The 14,295-nt window shown below is 49.4% G+C and overlaps 2 long non-coding RNA genes across 2 annotated transcripts; both read left to right on the forward strand.

Annotated features, from left to right (window-relative positions):
- Positions 1-446: 446 nt before the first annotated feature.
- Positions 447-2,450, forward strand: LOC132655813 (uncharacterized). Its single transcript, XR_009593684.1, has 3 exons — positions 447-802; positions 1,424-1,590; positions 2,154-2,450. It is a non-coding gene; the product is annotated as an uncharacterized LOC132655813 (long non-coding RNA).
- Positions 2,451-4,970: 2,520 nt separating this feature from the next.
- On the forward strand, positions 4,971-8,903 carry LOC132656002 (uncharacterized). The gene is made up of 3 exons (XR_009593959.1): positions 4,971-5,092; positions 8,266-8,671; positions 8,789-8,903. It is a non-coding gene; the product is annotated as an uncharacterized LOC132656002 (long non-coding RNA).
- The last annotated feature ends 5,392 nt before the right edge of the window (positions 8,904-14,295 follow it).

The following is a 14,295-nucleotide window of genomic DNA, read 5'->3' on the forward strand; positions in this document are numbered from 1 at the left end:
GTATGTGAGTATGTGCACACTCATGCACGTGCCCCCGCAGAGGGGGAGGGGCGCAGCAGACACTGTATTTCATGTCCTTCTATGGGCAGGTTCGTGGTCCCCTACCTCCACCCAACAGGTCTAAGAATTGCTGATATCAAAAATGGGAGGAGGAAGACTACCGACTCAAATCTCCATGGTCAAATGAAATTAAAACAAGCAATTAAGTAAAGCAAGCCTTTTTACTTGTGTATTGTTAAACCTAGATATTCGAGGAGAAAGACCAAATCCACGATTGTCCCATCAAAGCAAGCTTAATTTAAAGGTGCATCCGGGACTGACCAAACGGGCTATTTCACCCTAAGCCGTGGTTTTAGAGAACAGACCCACTCTGGCTTCTTGAGGTTCCTTTTTGGGGGGAAGAGCCATAAAGTTAATAGAAAACAGCTTTAAGTGTCTTTACAGGAACAAGATAATTAGGAAAAAATACGATGAAAGCTAAGAGTAAAAGCAAGAAGCTACATATTCTGGGGTGGTCATGGGTGTAGATCAAGGTGTCCTGAAAACATACTTTGCAAGGCAAAGAGCAATCATACATCATGGGGTCATGAGTTCAGCAAGGCAAGGGATAGTCATACAGTTTCGTAGGGTGCATTAGGTTTATTCTTAAACAAAATAGAAACCTGTTCTTGTAGGGTGTGGCAATTTAACAAGCACAGCTCCTTAACAACAATGTGTTTCCTGTTCCGGTTTCACAGGGTCCCAGAGAAGAAGGGGGCCAGCACAGATCTCTGCAAAGGGTCTCTCTCCTCACCCTTGTGTGGTATGTGTGACCTCCGGCCTCCTACGGGAGCTTGGTCTCCTCAATAACGGCTCTGGAAAGGCAGAACTCATAAGAAACAGGGTCTCTGGATTCTCCACCCCGTTAGATGGTGTCTGGTTTCTATTTGTCCTCTCCCCTCAGGTGACCTCTGTGAGCCTCCTGGTTTCTTCTTGACTCAGTTCCCAGGCCCTTTTATCCCCTATATCGTGTCCTGTCTTCTTCCTGCTGGTCACCTTTCCCCGTCCCTCTTCTAGAGGCCCTTCCACAGACCTCATTACCCCAGCTCTGGCACCCCACTTCCCTTCCTCCTGCCTCTGAGCCTTCTTTTCCTTTCCCCATTTGCCCAACCGGGGATCCCAGGTGCCCTCTAGTGGCAGTAGCATGCATTACTCCCTAACCATGAAGAATCCACAGCTCTCAGAGAATGGAGAGCTAAGTTAGGGCCCACAATGGATTCACACACACACTGCTCAGGGAGCTGGTTGGCTTTTTCCATTCCAAGATAGCTGCTTTTCGTTTGTTTGTTTTTTAAATCTTAGAGGCCTCACAGCTGTTCCTACACAGGCCCCCTTGGTTGGCCCAGCAGGAGGTCTGAACTTGTGTTGCGGGGCTTTCTTCCAGGTCAATCTGCTTCAAAATCTGTAAGATGTCTTCATACTGGGATGGAAGAAGAGTGCCTTGGGGATCAAAAGGCCAGCTGTGCATGCAGCAGAGCCACCAGTATTAATCAGGCTGGCTTTGGATACCACCTCTGGATACCTGGATGCCCTCAGCAGCCTCCTGTGGGAGTGAGTCATTTCCCAACATGAGAGTGCCCTGGCCTAGCCTGGCCTCGGGGTTTAGAAACACAGGGGTTTGCTATCAGTCCCAGTGCTGGTAGCTGAGCTTGAATAAGTGGCTGATCTTTTTGACCTGGACTTATTTATCTATTTGTTGTAAAGCTTCAGGCAAGCCAGATTTTAGTGCATTAGTCTTTGCTTTGGCCCAGGGCTTGGGGACCCGTGTTTCCCACATACATGCCTCTTGGTTTCCGCTTCCTCCAGGGAGTGAAAAGCCACAGAGCAGTTCTTTCCAGGGTGTTTGGAGGCCATGAGGGGTGGGGTTGTGTCTGGGAAGCCCAGAGGACGCTTTCTTTGGCTCTGAGTCTCAGCCCAGTTTCAGCTGAGTAGTAGTTCCCCGTCCTTCTGCTCAGGACTTGCTTGGTACCCTCATAGACACACTGAAGGGGACAGCTTAGCCCTTCCTGGATACCACTAACTCCAGCTGACTCCAGAGACAACCACCGCAGACCAGCCGCTGGCCAGCCTGTGACGGTCGTTAGCTGGTGGCCTGCTTTCTGTCTTCTCTGCAGTGAGGCCGACTGTCCTCAGGCTGCGGGCTTTCCTTAGTGCGTGGGACCCCACCGGGAGCATAGCTGAAGCCTCAGCATTCCTTACAGCCTTGGCTTTGGAGTCTCAGGAGGTGATGTCACTCTGCCACGTGACACCCGCAGGACCGGACTGATTCCATCTTCTAATGAGAGGAGTGTTTAATATAAACTTCCTCTCAAATTTTATTGCATAAAGCAGGTGCTTTCTTGGTTAATGGGTGTGTAGAAGTCAAGAAAAACTCCGTGATGTCATGTCCAGCTTGCTTATTGTAAACCATGTACCACAATGAAGAAGGTATGTTCTAACCTTTATTTTATGTGTATGGGTGTTCTGCCTGCGCCTTATATGTACATATAAGATGTACATATGTGTACAGTGCCCTTGAGGACAGAAAAGGACATCGGATTCCCTGGGACTGGTGTCACAAATGGTTGTGAGGCACCAGGTGCTGGGGTGCTGGGAATTGAACCCACGCCTTCTGGAAGAGCAGTCAGCGCTCTTAACTGCTGAGGCATCTCTCCAGCCCACCATAAAGACTATTTTATTGCACATACGTAACAATTTACCATGAATGAGTACAACACACTCTTAGGAATTGTAGAAAGATGTAGAGGTTACATGCAGGTCCACAGATCACACCACGAGATTGGTTCCACGCAGGAGGTTTATTAGGTAGAGGGGGGTTACAGAGAGGGAGGTAGATAGATAGATAGAGAGAGAGAGAGAGAGAGAGAGAGGGAGAGACAGACAGACAGACAGACAGAGAAAGAGAAGGAGAGAGAGAGAAGAAGAAGCGAGAAGGAGGAGAGAGAGAAGAAGCAACACAAGGGGAGGGGCCCCAGTTCTCTTATAGGGTGGTCCAGAGCATGCGCAAGTGGTTTCAGGTGGTCAGCAGGTGGTCTGGGTGTCTTTCCAAATGCCTGTTACCTGGTATGTCAGGCCCCAGGGGCTGCCTGTAGAAATGCCTGCTTGCAGAGACTTCTCTTATTCTTAACCTTACAACCTGACCATTTGTTGCTATTCCCCTCTCAACCTCTTACATGACAACCAAGAGCTGCTTCCAATGAGCCTAAATTTATATACTTTAACTTACCTTATAAAAGGCAGCCCAAGCTCCCTATTTTTAATTATAGAAAAAGGGGGGAATGTTGGGATCAGCAAGCAGGCATTTCTACAGGCAGCCCCTGGGGCCTGGCAACTGGGCGGGTATCAGGCATTTGGAAAGACACCCAGACCACCTGCTGACCACCTGGAACCACCTGCGCATGCTCTGGATCATGCTATAAGAGAACTGGGGCCCCTCCCCTTGTCCTCCTTCTCGCTTCTTCTCTCTCTCTCTCCTTCCTTCTTCCTCTGTCTGTCTGTCTGTCTGTCTCTCTCTCTCTCTCCCTCTCTCTGTCTCTCTCTCTATCTCTATCTACCTCCCTCTCTGTAACCCCCTTCACCTAATAAACCTCCCGCGTGGAACCAATCTCGTGGTGTGATCTGTGGACCCGCGTGTAACCTCTGTAACCTCTACATCTTTTCTACAATTCCTAACACACACAACACACAGTCTGCTGTCTATAAAAACCATATAATTATGGGATAATTGGTGAAATGTTCTGGGGGAGACTGACCAGCAAGAATGAGAATTCCTGGAAAGAAGCTGCCGGCAAAGGCTGCCTGATTAGAACCGCAGTGGCATGGAAAGCCAGGAATGTTACTACTTCAGAGCTAAATTACCTTAGGGCATTTTTGGCTCCTCCAGGAACCATTATTGCTGAAATGACCTAACCCTAACATCTTTTGTGAGCAATAGGAAAATCCTTTGGGATGTAGGAGCAGACCCGAGTTTCCACCCACCAATAGGCTAAGAATGCTATCAGACCACACCTGTGGCCTGGAGCGGTTCTCCATATGTGTCTGTAAGCACCTGCTTGATGTACCCAAAGATGTTTTCGAAAAGTGTGTTGTTTTATGACTTCCTCTGTCTTACTTCATTGGACCATGACATTTGGGGGAGACCTAAAACTATGTTCTGGGCCATCACCGCTCATATTTGGCTCCAGAAGAAGCCATCTCTTTTGTTCATCTGAGGCAAGAACTGTTTATTTTGCTGACAGCAGCCACTTGTCATGATAACATCTACTCAAATGAAAACAATTTATCTTGAAAATGCATATGCTTGTAACATATCTTGAAGCTCTTAGGAGGCAGAGACGGGAATTTCTGTGAGTTGGAGGCCAGCCTGGTCTATATATAGAAAGTTCCAGGCTAGAAAGAGCTACTTGGTGAGACCATTTACCAAAGTAAGCAACAAAAACAAAACCTAAACCCAAACTACAGAAGGCCCCAGAGCTTTAAATAGCCTCTTGAAACCAGCAAGACGTTTTTGGCAATTGGGTTTAAGGTAAATATATAAGGAATGAAGAGAGTAAAATAAACCTCCACATAGCAGGCTCAGATAACAAAATGTTGTCTAAGACCGTGATCAGTAGGTGTCAGGGCTGTGCGTCACGCTGCATGGCTGGCCTGCCTTCTGTCAGCCCAGGGCCACAGGACAAATAAAGGTGGAATTCAGGGTGTTGCAATTAGAGCTTCCTGAAGCAGCTGCCAGTGGGACAGAAGGCACAGCTGATCAGGTGGTCAGTGGGGGTGGGGGCGGGGGTGGGGGCAAGGGCAGCAAGCTACTGTGAAAGGAAACAGAAAAGCTCCACCCAGCCAGCCTGATCTACTGCTTCCTTTGTATCGTGTCCCCTCCCCCTCCCCTGGTCGTGGGTAGTCATGAAGGAACCTCACTGTCCCTCCCAACATTGGCCAGGACAACTGACAAGTTGTTCAAAAAGGTGACACACAGTGACACACCAAAAATGTATGATGTGTAGGTAGGTGTCTTTATTCAAGGCCAGAACTTACTGAATGGCAATAGGATCACAAGGTAAGTAAATTTCATTAGCTATAATTTGTCTATCTGTCTATCTATCTATCTATCTATCTATCTATCTATCTATCTATCTATCTGCCTGCTGATGGGCCACACCATGGCTATAGAAGGGCTAAGTGCTGAAGAGTTAGAAGAATTCAAAGGGGACTCCCTGGAAGCAGGTTGTTGACTGGCAGAGTAACAAACCCAGCTGGAGAGCTGCTGGATGCTGCAGAAGCAAGCTTTAGGGTTGGAGGACCTGGAGGCGCAAGACCAGGTCCAAAAGAGTGGACAGAAATATGGACAGGCAGATAGCACTTTAGGGGATTCAAGTCAAGCAGGAGGCACTGAGCTAAAGTTCTGGGGTCAGTCTCTGGAAACTGCTGGTTTGGTGCCCACACCCAATAATTAGAGGACAGTTAGAGCTGTCACCTGGCAGGCTTGGGTGTCCTCCTCTTTATGGGGTCTGGGTGAAGCTGCCGTACCTTCCCTCACTCTGGGGTGTTTGGTAAGTGCTGGTTTTTGATACTCGTGCCTCTGCATTTACAGTCAGGGCGGAGGCAAGCGCTACTTGTAAAATGGCATCACCAAGGACACGGTGCAGCCCTAGTGCCGTGGTTCCCACAGCAGGGCACAGCCTGATGGGCACAAGGCAAAATCGCCCACAGTTGAACTTAAGTTAAACAGGTGGAGCGTGACTGGCTTTGTGCTCAGCGTCTCCCTCATGATTCAGCCCAAGTCTAGGGCCATTGATCCTAGAAGGCTGATGTCACGTCCCTTCCCTCTAAGGCAATGCTGTGTCCCTGAAGGGCTGAGGATGGAGGGCTCATCTGTAGGGACAGGTCGGAAAGGGAAGGACCGACCATGGCTCTGGATGCTGTGGGTCTGTGTTTGAACTTCATACGCGATAAATTTGGAACTTCAAATCTATGCTGGAGGTGAGCAGCCCCCAAGTAGCAGTCAGCCTATTTGTATTGAAATGAGTGCTGGTGGCATATGGGGCACATAAAGTCACCTTGTAAGTGACAAAAGAGAGCTGTGACCATCAGTGAATGCACAGTAATTAATGGGAGGGCATTCTTGGCTTTGTAACAGCAAGTGTGAAAATGTAGAGGAAATGGCTTTCTTAAAAATTCTTATTTCAAATCGGCCCTTCCTAGAATTCAAACACAGCTTCCACAATCTGTTCATAGTAAAAATTATTTATTATCAATGTGTCAAGCAGGGGACTGCTGTGGCCGTGTGGAGGTCAGGGGGCTACTTTGTGGAAGTGGCTTTGTCCTTTCACCTTTAGGCAGGTTACTGGAAATGGAAAGGAGGTCCTCAGGCTTGCCAGGCAAGTGCTGAGTCATCCGAAAGGCTCAGCTCCAGCAATCTGGACACCACAATTACCCAATAAATGTTTCCTGGTTACATGAATGAATACCAACACTGGGATTTCTCTAACCCAAACAATTATTAGGGAGTGTGGTGGTTGGTTTTGATTGTTAATTGGATTAGGTTAGGAAATGCCCTGGAGTGTTAGTAAAGCTCAGCTTGGGGTGTTTGCACAGTGATATTTGCAAACAGTTAGATGGCAGGGTTTCTGACTTAACCAGTAGGTTTGCCCTTTGATGGATTCATAGTCTGGTGGCATTGGTGGGGGATAATGGGAGGCAGAAGACTGAAGGCAGTGGGCCACTGCTGTTGTGTCCCTGAGGCCTCGATCTTGCTGGTTTCCATCTGTATTTACCTTCTCAATGCTTTCTCCCTATGCTCCCTCGATAGGCAGAGAGGATAAAACCTAGGCTTTGGCTCCCACATCAACGCAGAGACAAGTAATAGCGAAAAGAGAAAGATGTATGTAGCATGACCACAATAGGAAAAGGAACAAATCACTGAGTTCCCACCCTAGCTTCCTTCAGTGACGAACTACGGTGTGGCCGTATACGTGAAATACATCTTTTTCTTCCCCAAGTTTCTCTTGGTCGTGGCGTTTCATCACAGTAAAAGTAACCCTCGCTAAGGCAGCAAGTATAGGACCCATTACTTTAGTGTGGGCTCAGCTGGGTGGGACCAAAACCCCTGGGCCCCTGCAGGCTGTGCTCAGCCCGCCAGAGGAGTACGTTGGTGCCTTCCTCTCTTTCTTGGCATTACCAAGAAAGCCACTTTTTGCACAGCGGCTTGTCTGTAAACTCAGACGTGTTTTCTCTCTGTCCCACGAAGAGCAGCAAGGCCCGGGCCTGCTGGGGATGAAGAATAAGTACACACTTCTATTTGTCCTGTGTACACAGTCTTTCTCGGACGTTGGTGGGGAGGGAACGCGTTTCAAACTGTTCTGCCCTCCCAGCAGAGGGCAGGGAAACCAGGGGAACTCCTAGAGGGTAACAGCGAGCTTGCTTTGTTTTACTCAGCCCTGGATCTCTTCTGGGTGAAGAATGGAACTGGACGCCAGACTTGCTAGACCAGCCCTGTTGTGCTCATTGTAGGGTTGCTGATATCCCAAGGCAAGGGAAGGTGTCTGGGATGTTTCCATGGCTCTGTGCTCTGTCTTGCTGCATGGATTATCTTTGGAGATACCCAGCTCTTCAGTAGGTCTATGCCTGAGGCTCAGGCTGTCCACATTCAAGCTGTAAGCAGCAATGGTGGTCTGGGGTCTCAGATACAGCTAACCCCCCCATCTCTGTGGGGCATTTCTGTATTGGAGACCTTCTGATCTGGGTCCCACAGTGGGTCTGCCTGGTTCTAAAAGTTCTTGGGGACCCTCAGAAGTGTGAGCAGAGACAGTCATGCCATTACAGCATCTCTGAACACACGGCACAGAGGCTTGGGGAGACCACCCAGGCAGCTGAGGGGTGCAGTGTGTGGCGTAGGCAGCCAGCTACGCAATACAAAATCCAGTGAGCAGCAGCACCCCTGTTCCCTCCTCTCCCCCACATCTGAAATCATTTTGTCCCTAAGGCCTTGGAAACTGGGCTATCGGGTGATCTCGTCAATGCTTCTGTGGTTGTTCTTCCTTTTTGGGAATGGATGGTCCCTGGCTGATGGTGTAGCAGGACTCCATCAGGCCCCACACTCTTGATCCCAGGCCTTCCCATTCCTTCAACAAGTAGTTGGAGAAGTTTTGCACATTTTAAAGTTCTACTTCCCTTCTGATGAAAGAAAGATCTACTTTTGAATCCTTTTTCCTTTCTCCATTCTGCTGGAAGCGTTCAGAAGGGTCAATCCATGCCTGCAACACAGTGCTCAGTCATAGCTGGGTATCGAATTCTTCGAGGGCAAGTTCTAAGACCACCAGGACAGGAACAGAATGAGATCAAGTCCTTCTCCCCTTTGTAACAAAGGTAACGTTTCCTCCAGCCTCAGCAGCGTTCCTCCACGCTGCAGCCTCCCGGAGTATTTGCTGACCGTGCTTTCCCAGATCATGGCCGCGCCACGCTCTGTCTCCTTTCTTCCTGAGTCCTCACTGGAATCACCATTAAAGTGACAAGAACTCATGGCTTAACCATCACTTAGTTTGTCTCTGAAACCTGGACTTCCTGGGTACTTCCTCTGGACCCCGCTGTGTCGGTTTATCAAGAGACTTCACTCCATAGCTGACCAGGTTCCTCATCTGTATCCTTTAGATAATAACATCTAAGGACCCTGGCCTGCCAGAGTCCCCTGCATCCTCATGTTTTCTCTTTAGCTTTTCCACCCACTGACTCTTGTATTCCTTGACTCTAAACCAAGGATTGAATTGGGGAGGATTGAGACCAAACCCCCATTTCACTCCCCCACCCCCACCCCCTGCTCCCACACAATCCCACTCGGGTGGGCCCTGTGCTTGCTGGGAGTCTGCCTTGCTACCTTAATAAGTGTCGTGGATTAACTTCCTCCGTCTCTCTGAATTCATTCTATTGCTCGGGCTGACCTCAAACTGTCCATCCTCCTGTCCCAGTCTTCAGAATGATGGGATTATGGCTGTGTGTACCATACCCTACTAATTTTTTTCTTTAACAACATTCTACCTATAGTTCAAAATTCTTCTAGTCTGTCCGTCACCCTGTTCCCATATACATGAAACATCTGTTACAGCCCCAGGCCATTCCAGACACCAGTTTGCCCAGTCTTTCAGGCTTCCACCAACAGGAGCTGACGACACCAAACTCTGGAGGTGGCAAGTCCAGGACTGAGGACTGTGGATCTAAGGTCTGACAAGGGCTGCCTTACTTGGCCCACATAGTAAAAGGGGCAGGAGGTTCTTGGGGTTCTGCCTAGTGGCCATGTCTGGTACCTGCTCCACTCCATGGTTGACTGGGGCAGGAACAGGGCTGGGTTAAGGCTGAATATCCTCATAGAAAGCTCTCCAGAACAGTAGTCCGAATTGCATACTGCTGGTGTCACAGAGGGGACAGAAAGACAGACGGTTGCACAAAATCCACTTTTTCTCTTTCCTCTGATCTTTGATCAAGAATCGCCTTCTGGGGGCTGGAGAGATGGCTCAGAGGTTAGGAGCACTGACTGATCTTCCAGAGGGCCTGAGTTCAATTCCCAGCAGCCACATGGTTGCTCACAACCATCTATAAGATGATCTAATGCCCTCTTCTGGTGTGCAGGCATACATCCAGGCAGAGCACTCTATACATAATAAATAAATAATCTAAAAAAAAAAAAGCCTTCTGCATAGAACCAGACAGGTGTGAGGCCACGTCCTTGGACCTGGGGATGTGTGTTGCTATACTCCAGGAGTCCATGCCCAGAACCCCTGGCAACACTGAGGCTCTATGCACCATTGTTGACTCTGTCAGGAGGGGCTATTTGACCTTCATCAGGGTTTGGATAAGCACCAAAGGCCACTGGTTGCAGGCTTATACCTCAACCTGTGTCAGAAACAGGCACAGGGCAAACTCAAACGACAGGTGGATATGCTATGGGGCCTTTGGTGCACACAAGGACCAGCCACCCAGGTTGAACTTAGGCTGAACTATGCGTTATTCTTGCTGGTCAGGCCTCCCGCCGAGAACCCGTGACCCAGCATCCTGAGAACGTGCCCCTGGCAGGTGACTTGTGCTTGGCTCTACGGAAGAGTGTGACATAAAGTGTGACACCCTTAGGGTTTGCAGGTGGAGTGCTTCCTTACCACACACAAGGCTCTGGGCTCCATCCCTAGCACTGCGTAAACTGGGCACGTGGTACACAGTATGGACACTCAGGGGGTAGAGGCAACACCAAGCCTGTTGCAACTGCTCTTGCCAGTGAGAGCGAGGCTGGAAGCCTATGTCTCTCATCCACTTCCACAGTCCCTTTCAGCTCTGCCGGTTCTGACCCCATCTCTCTGTGGTCCCATGTCCCCTTTCTGGAAGAGGTGGCCGGGAAGGGCTGGCAATGACCTGGGTCCTGTCACACTGTTGCTCAGGGACTGGCTGCCTGTAGCAGAATTTTAGCTAGACTGTGGTATCTAACGTTAATCTGGAGCTTTGGCACCTGAGCTTTGAGGTAGCCTTTTGTCAGGGATTGTTATCTGAGATTTTATAGGTTTTTTTTGAAGACTCTTCAGAGCCTGTGCATAACTTAGTATCAAGACAGGTCTGGAAAACCAGGAAGTCTCATGGCTAAGAACTGCTTAAGTAATGGGTCTTTCAAGATAACCTCTGGGGAGGGAGGGGCAGAGCGGGGAGGACACGTGGTCGGGAAGCAGCATCAGGGGAGCCGAGCCCCGTGGAGCACGGATGGCTAGCTCAGGAGACAGCCGCCAGCAAATAGGCCAACAGGCACAAACCGTACACTTGTCTTTGTGTCCTTATTATTCAACCCCAAATAGAAGCCCCCTCTCACCCCCCACTCCCCAAAAGTTGTCTCCCTCTGTTCCTTTCTCACCACCCCCCCTCACAACATGTATAAACACATCAGCTGTGGCTCACACACATGAACCCCATACGCACACTCCCCCATTCGAGCTTGCGCTCCGCCCACAGCTAGGAGGTCAGTGGAGAACAGCGATACAAATGGGCCCACACTCATAGACAGGGCATGTGGGCTGGTCCACCTCAAACCAGAAAGTCAGCGTCTAAGGAGAGAACAGATTCCCCTGGATCGTGTGTACATCTGTGTGTGTGTATGCGTGCAGATGCACACATACAAATAAACTAATGTAAGCAAATTTTCAAAAATTTTTATTGATTGTTTGTGAATTTCATATCGTGCGCTCCAATCCCACTCATCTCCTCATCCCTTCATATCCACCCTCCGCCCTGGCAATCTCCCCCATGAATAAAATAAGATAGAATAGAAAACAAAACAAAGCATATTGTCCTGGAAGATGCAGTGTTTCACCGGTATTCCCTTTTCTCCACACATTGCTGTTTGCAAATGTTCATGGCAGTGAGTCACTGGCCTGTACACTATCCATACTGGATCCTCATGGGGCCCCCTCTCGGATATCCTGTTGTTGCCCTGTGTCAGGGAGACCCTGCAGCTTTGGATCTGCAGGAGGACCTGCCCTTTCACGTACTTCAGCAGATCACAGATGGGGTAGATGTTGGCTTAGGCCAGATCAAAGCCATGGATTTGGGTCTGGAGGTAGCTAAGTTGGTTAGCCTGCCAGCAATCCTGTGCTCCAGGGCGAGCTCTCCAGCACTGCCCTAGCTAGCTCACCCAATTCCGCAGCCAGCAAGGGGCAAGGTCAGCTCTCTTGCTCTCATGTCCTCAAGGCACGCTCACCCCCTTCGCCACCAGGACCAACCCCATTGTGCTGCCCAGCGCAGCACGGGGCCCACTTCCCCAGTGAGGGACAGGGACAGCTCTCTTGCTCTCTTGACCTGCGGCGAGGGACAGCTTTCCTGAGTGTGCTGGCCTACAAGAAGGTGGGGGCAGCTTAGCACAGTGCCTCAAGCAGCAGTCCAGACAGCGACAACTACATGGCCTGGCCATCAACACAGACCCTGGCTGCCATAGCCTCTTGACTCAGACATGGCTCTTGGCGGCAGACCAGGCCAGGACCTCACCCTGGCCTCTTCATATACCTGTTACTCACTGGTGCCAAGTCTCCCGTTCCACCTTTTTTTACAGTGTATAAGCTCCTTGGCTTCACTTTCTCTTCCATTTCTTCACTGTGGACTCCATCTTCCCCATCTCTTCATCATACATTTGTCCATCACAGTGGTTCCTGTGTCAGGTACTTGGGTGTCTTCCTTTCGGCCACCACACCTGTGGTGTCTTTCTTCTGGCCTCCCTGGCTGCGTAAATAATTTTTTAAAAAAGAGAAACTCACCCTATTAGACTCAGCTATTTAAGGAATGTAGGAAAGGGCTGGAGAGATGGCTCAGCCATTAAAGGCTAGGCTCACAACCAAAAATATAAGAAATGTAGGAAAACTTCTTTATTCATTAAATGAGAGAAAATATTTGGGCATTAGGTCAATATGTTAAAATATATTAATATGATAAATTCCAATGCGTGTGTGTTGTGTGTGACTATAAAGGTGTTTATTGATATGTGTAAATGTATGTATATTTATGTGCATGCTCTGAGTATGTGTGTATCTATGTGTGTGTATGTTTGTGTGTGTGTTCCTGAATGTCTGCGCTCATGTATGTGCACATGCACTTGAGCAGGCGTGTTTGATAGTTCTATTCCAAGGGTGGCTTTCAGCAGGTGCCACCCAGTGTCCCTCTAGTGGCCAGAATCTTGTGCTGTGGAATTGGAGGCCTGGACAGTATGCTGACTATGCCCCCCACCTGACAACATGGCTGGGGGTTGACCCAGCTCTCCCAACCGCTACTTGCAGAATGGTCCACTCTGTAGGGAGGAGGTGGTCTTCTTGGGGAGGGGTCTCACATGCTCACCTGATGGCTCACCAGAATCATCCAGATGATTCTGTCCCCTTCTGTCCACTGCAGCTGCGACTGTAGCTGGAGGTAGGGGTGGGGGCTTTGGCCAACCACCTAGCCTCTGTGCAGAGGACATCTCTGGGCTGCTTAAGGAGAAAGGGTCCTGATGCTGGGCAAGTGTGTATCCCAGACCTTCATGCCGCCGAGCTTGCTTGCCATGCTTTCGTGCTCCAAATTAGCCATCACTTCAGAACCGTGAGTCAAGAAAATCAGACGGGAGAGAGGCCACGAGCAAGGCCAGGCCTGCATTAGGTGGTGAAAGCATGGGAATGTGACTCAGGAGGGCCGAGCCCGCTTCTCTCATCGGCTTACTTAACGGCACCTCAGTGTTCTCAGGGTACTTCCCTCCATGTCTGCTCAAGTCACTTGCCCGGGCTGTGGTCATAGTCACATAGGGCCTGCAGCATCCTATGCTTCTAGCACGCCGTAGATAATGACGTCACGATGCACGTGCCGTCTCAACATCCGATAGGTCGGGGGTGTTCCAGTCAAATGCATGTCTTCCTGGCTATTTTGTATCCCCACGTGGCTGACTCTGCTCGTCTACATGGAGCAGAATCCGTGGTCAGTCAAACAGAGGTGGCAGGTTCTCAAGCTGCTTTGAGAACCTGTTCATAGTCACTTGTGGGCAAGCTGTTTAGCACTAAACAGTTCCTGGGACAAGCCTCCTTCAGTCCTAAACACACACCAATATCTATCTTGTAACAAGTAGGAGGCTGTCTGGTGTTTACATTCCTCTTGATGATAAAAGTTCAAAGGGCCTCCGGTTGAAAGGAAACACAAACACCCTCACCCCTAAACTCAACACTAAACTTTCTTTCACTTCTCCAGAATCCTACCAAACCAGCTGCCCCTCACTGCATGAAGGGTTTTTTTTTTTTTTTTTAATTTTTTAGAGAGAGGGTTTTCCTGTGTAGTCTTGGCTGTCCTGGACTCACTTTGTAAACCAGGCTGGCCTTGAACTCTCAGAGATCCACCTGCCTCTGCCTCCCTGAGCATGAAGCTTTACTAACCATGTTGTAGTGGCTGATTCAGGAGTCTCAGGATGTGGGCATCGATTTGAGATGGATTTGATGAATGGACAAAGGACAGTGAGCCACAGATGTCAGATCTGGGAGCCCTTGGGAGGGACTCCTCATTCTGGGTCTGTGACTAAGAACTGTAAATTGACTCCCATTGGTGGGAGGGTCAGTGTCCCTGGGTCCCCAGAACTGTGTTAACAATAAAGTGAAGCTTAGAGATTGGCGAATGAAGACTTGGCCTTGAGTGCATGTTTGTCTACTCTTGCGTGGGGCTGGGAGCTGGAAGGCTCTGCCTTAAAAAGTACCAAAAGGCAAACGAGGTCCCCCAAGCCCTTGCAGCTCACTT

Source organism: Meriones unguiculatus, chromosome 8 (genome assembly GCF_030254825.1).
Source record: "Meriones unguiculatus strain TT.TT164.6M chromosome 8, Bangor_MerUng_6.1, whole genome shotgun sequence".
Taxonomy (NCBI): domain Eukaryota; kingdom Metazoa; phylum Chordata; class Mammalia; order Rodentia; family Muridae; genus Meriones; species Meriones unguiculatus.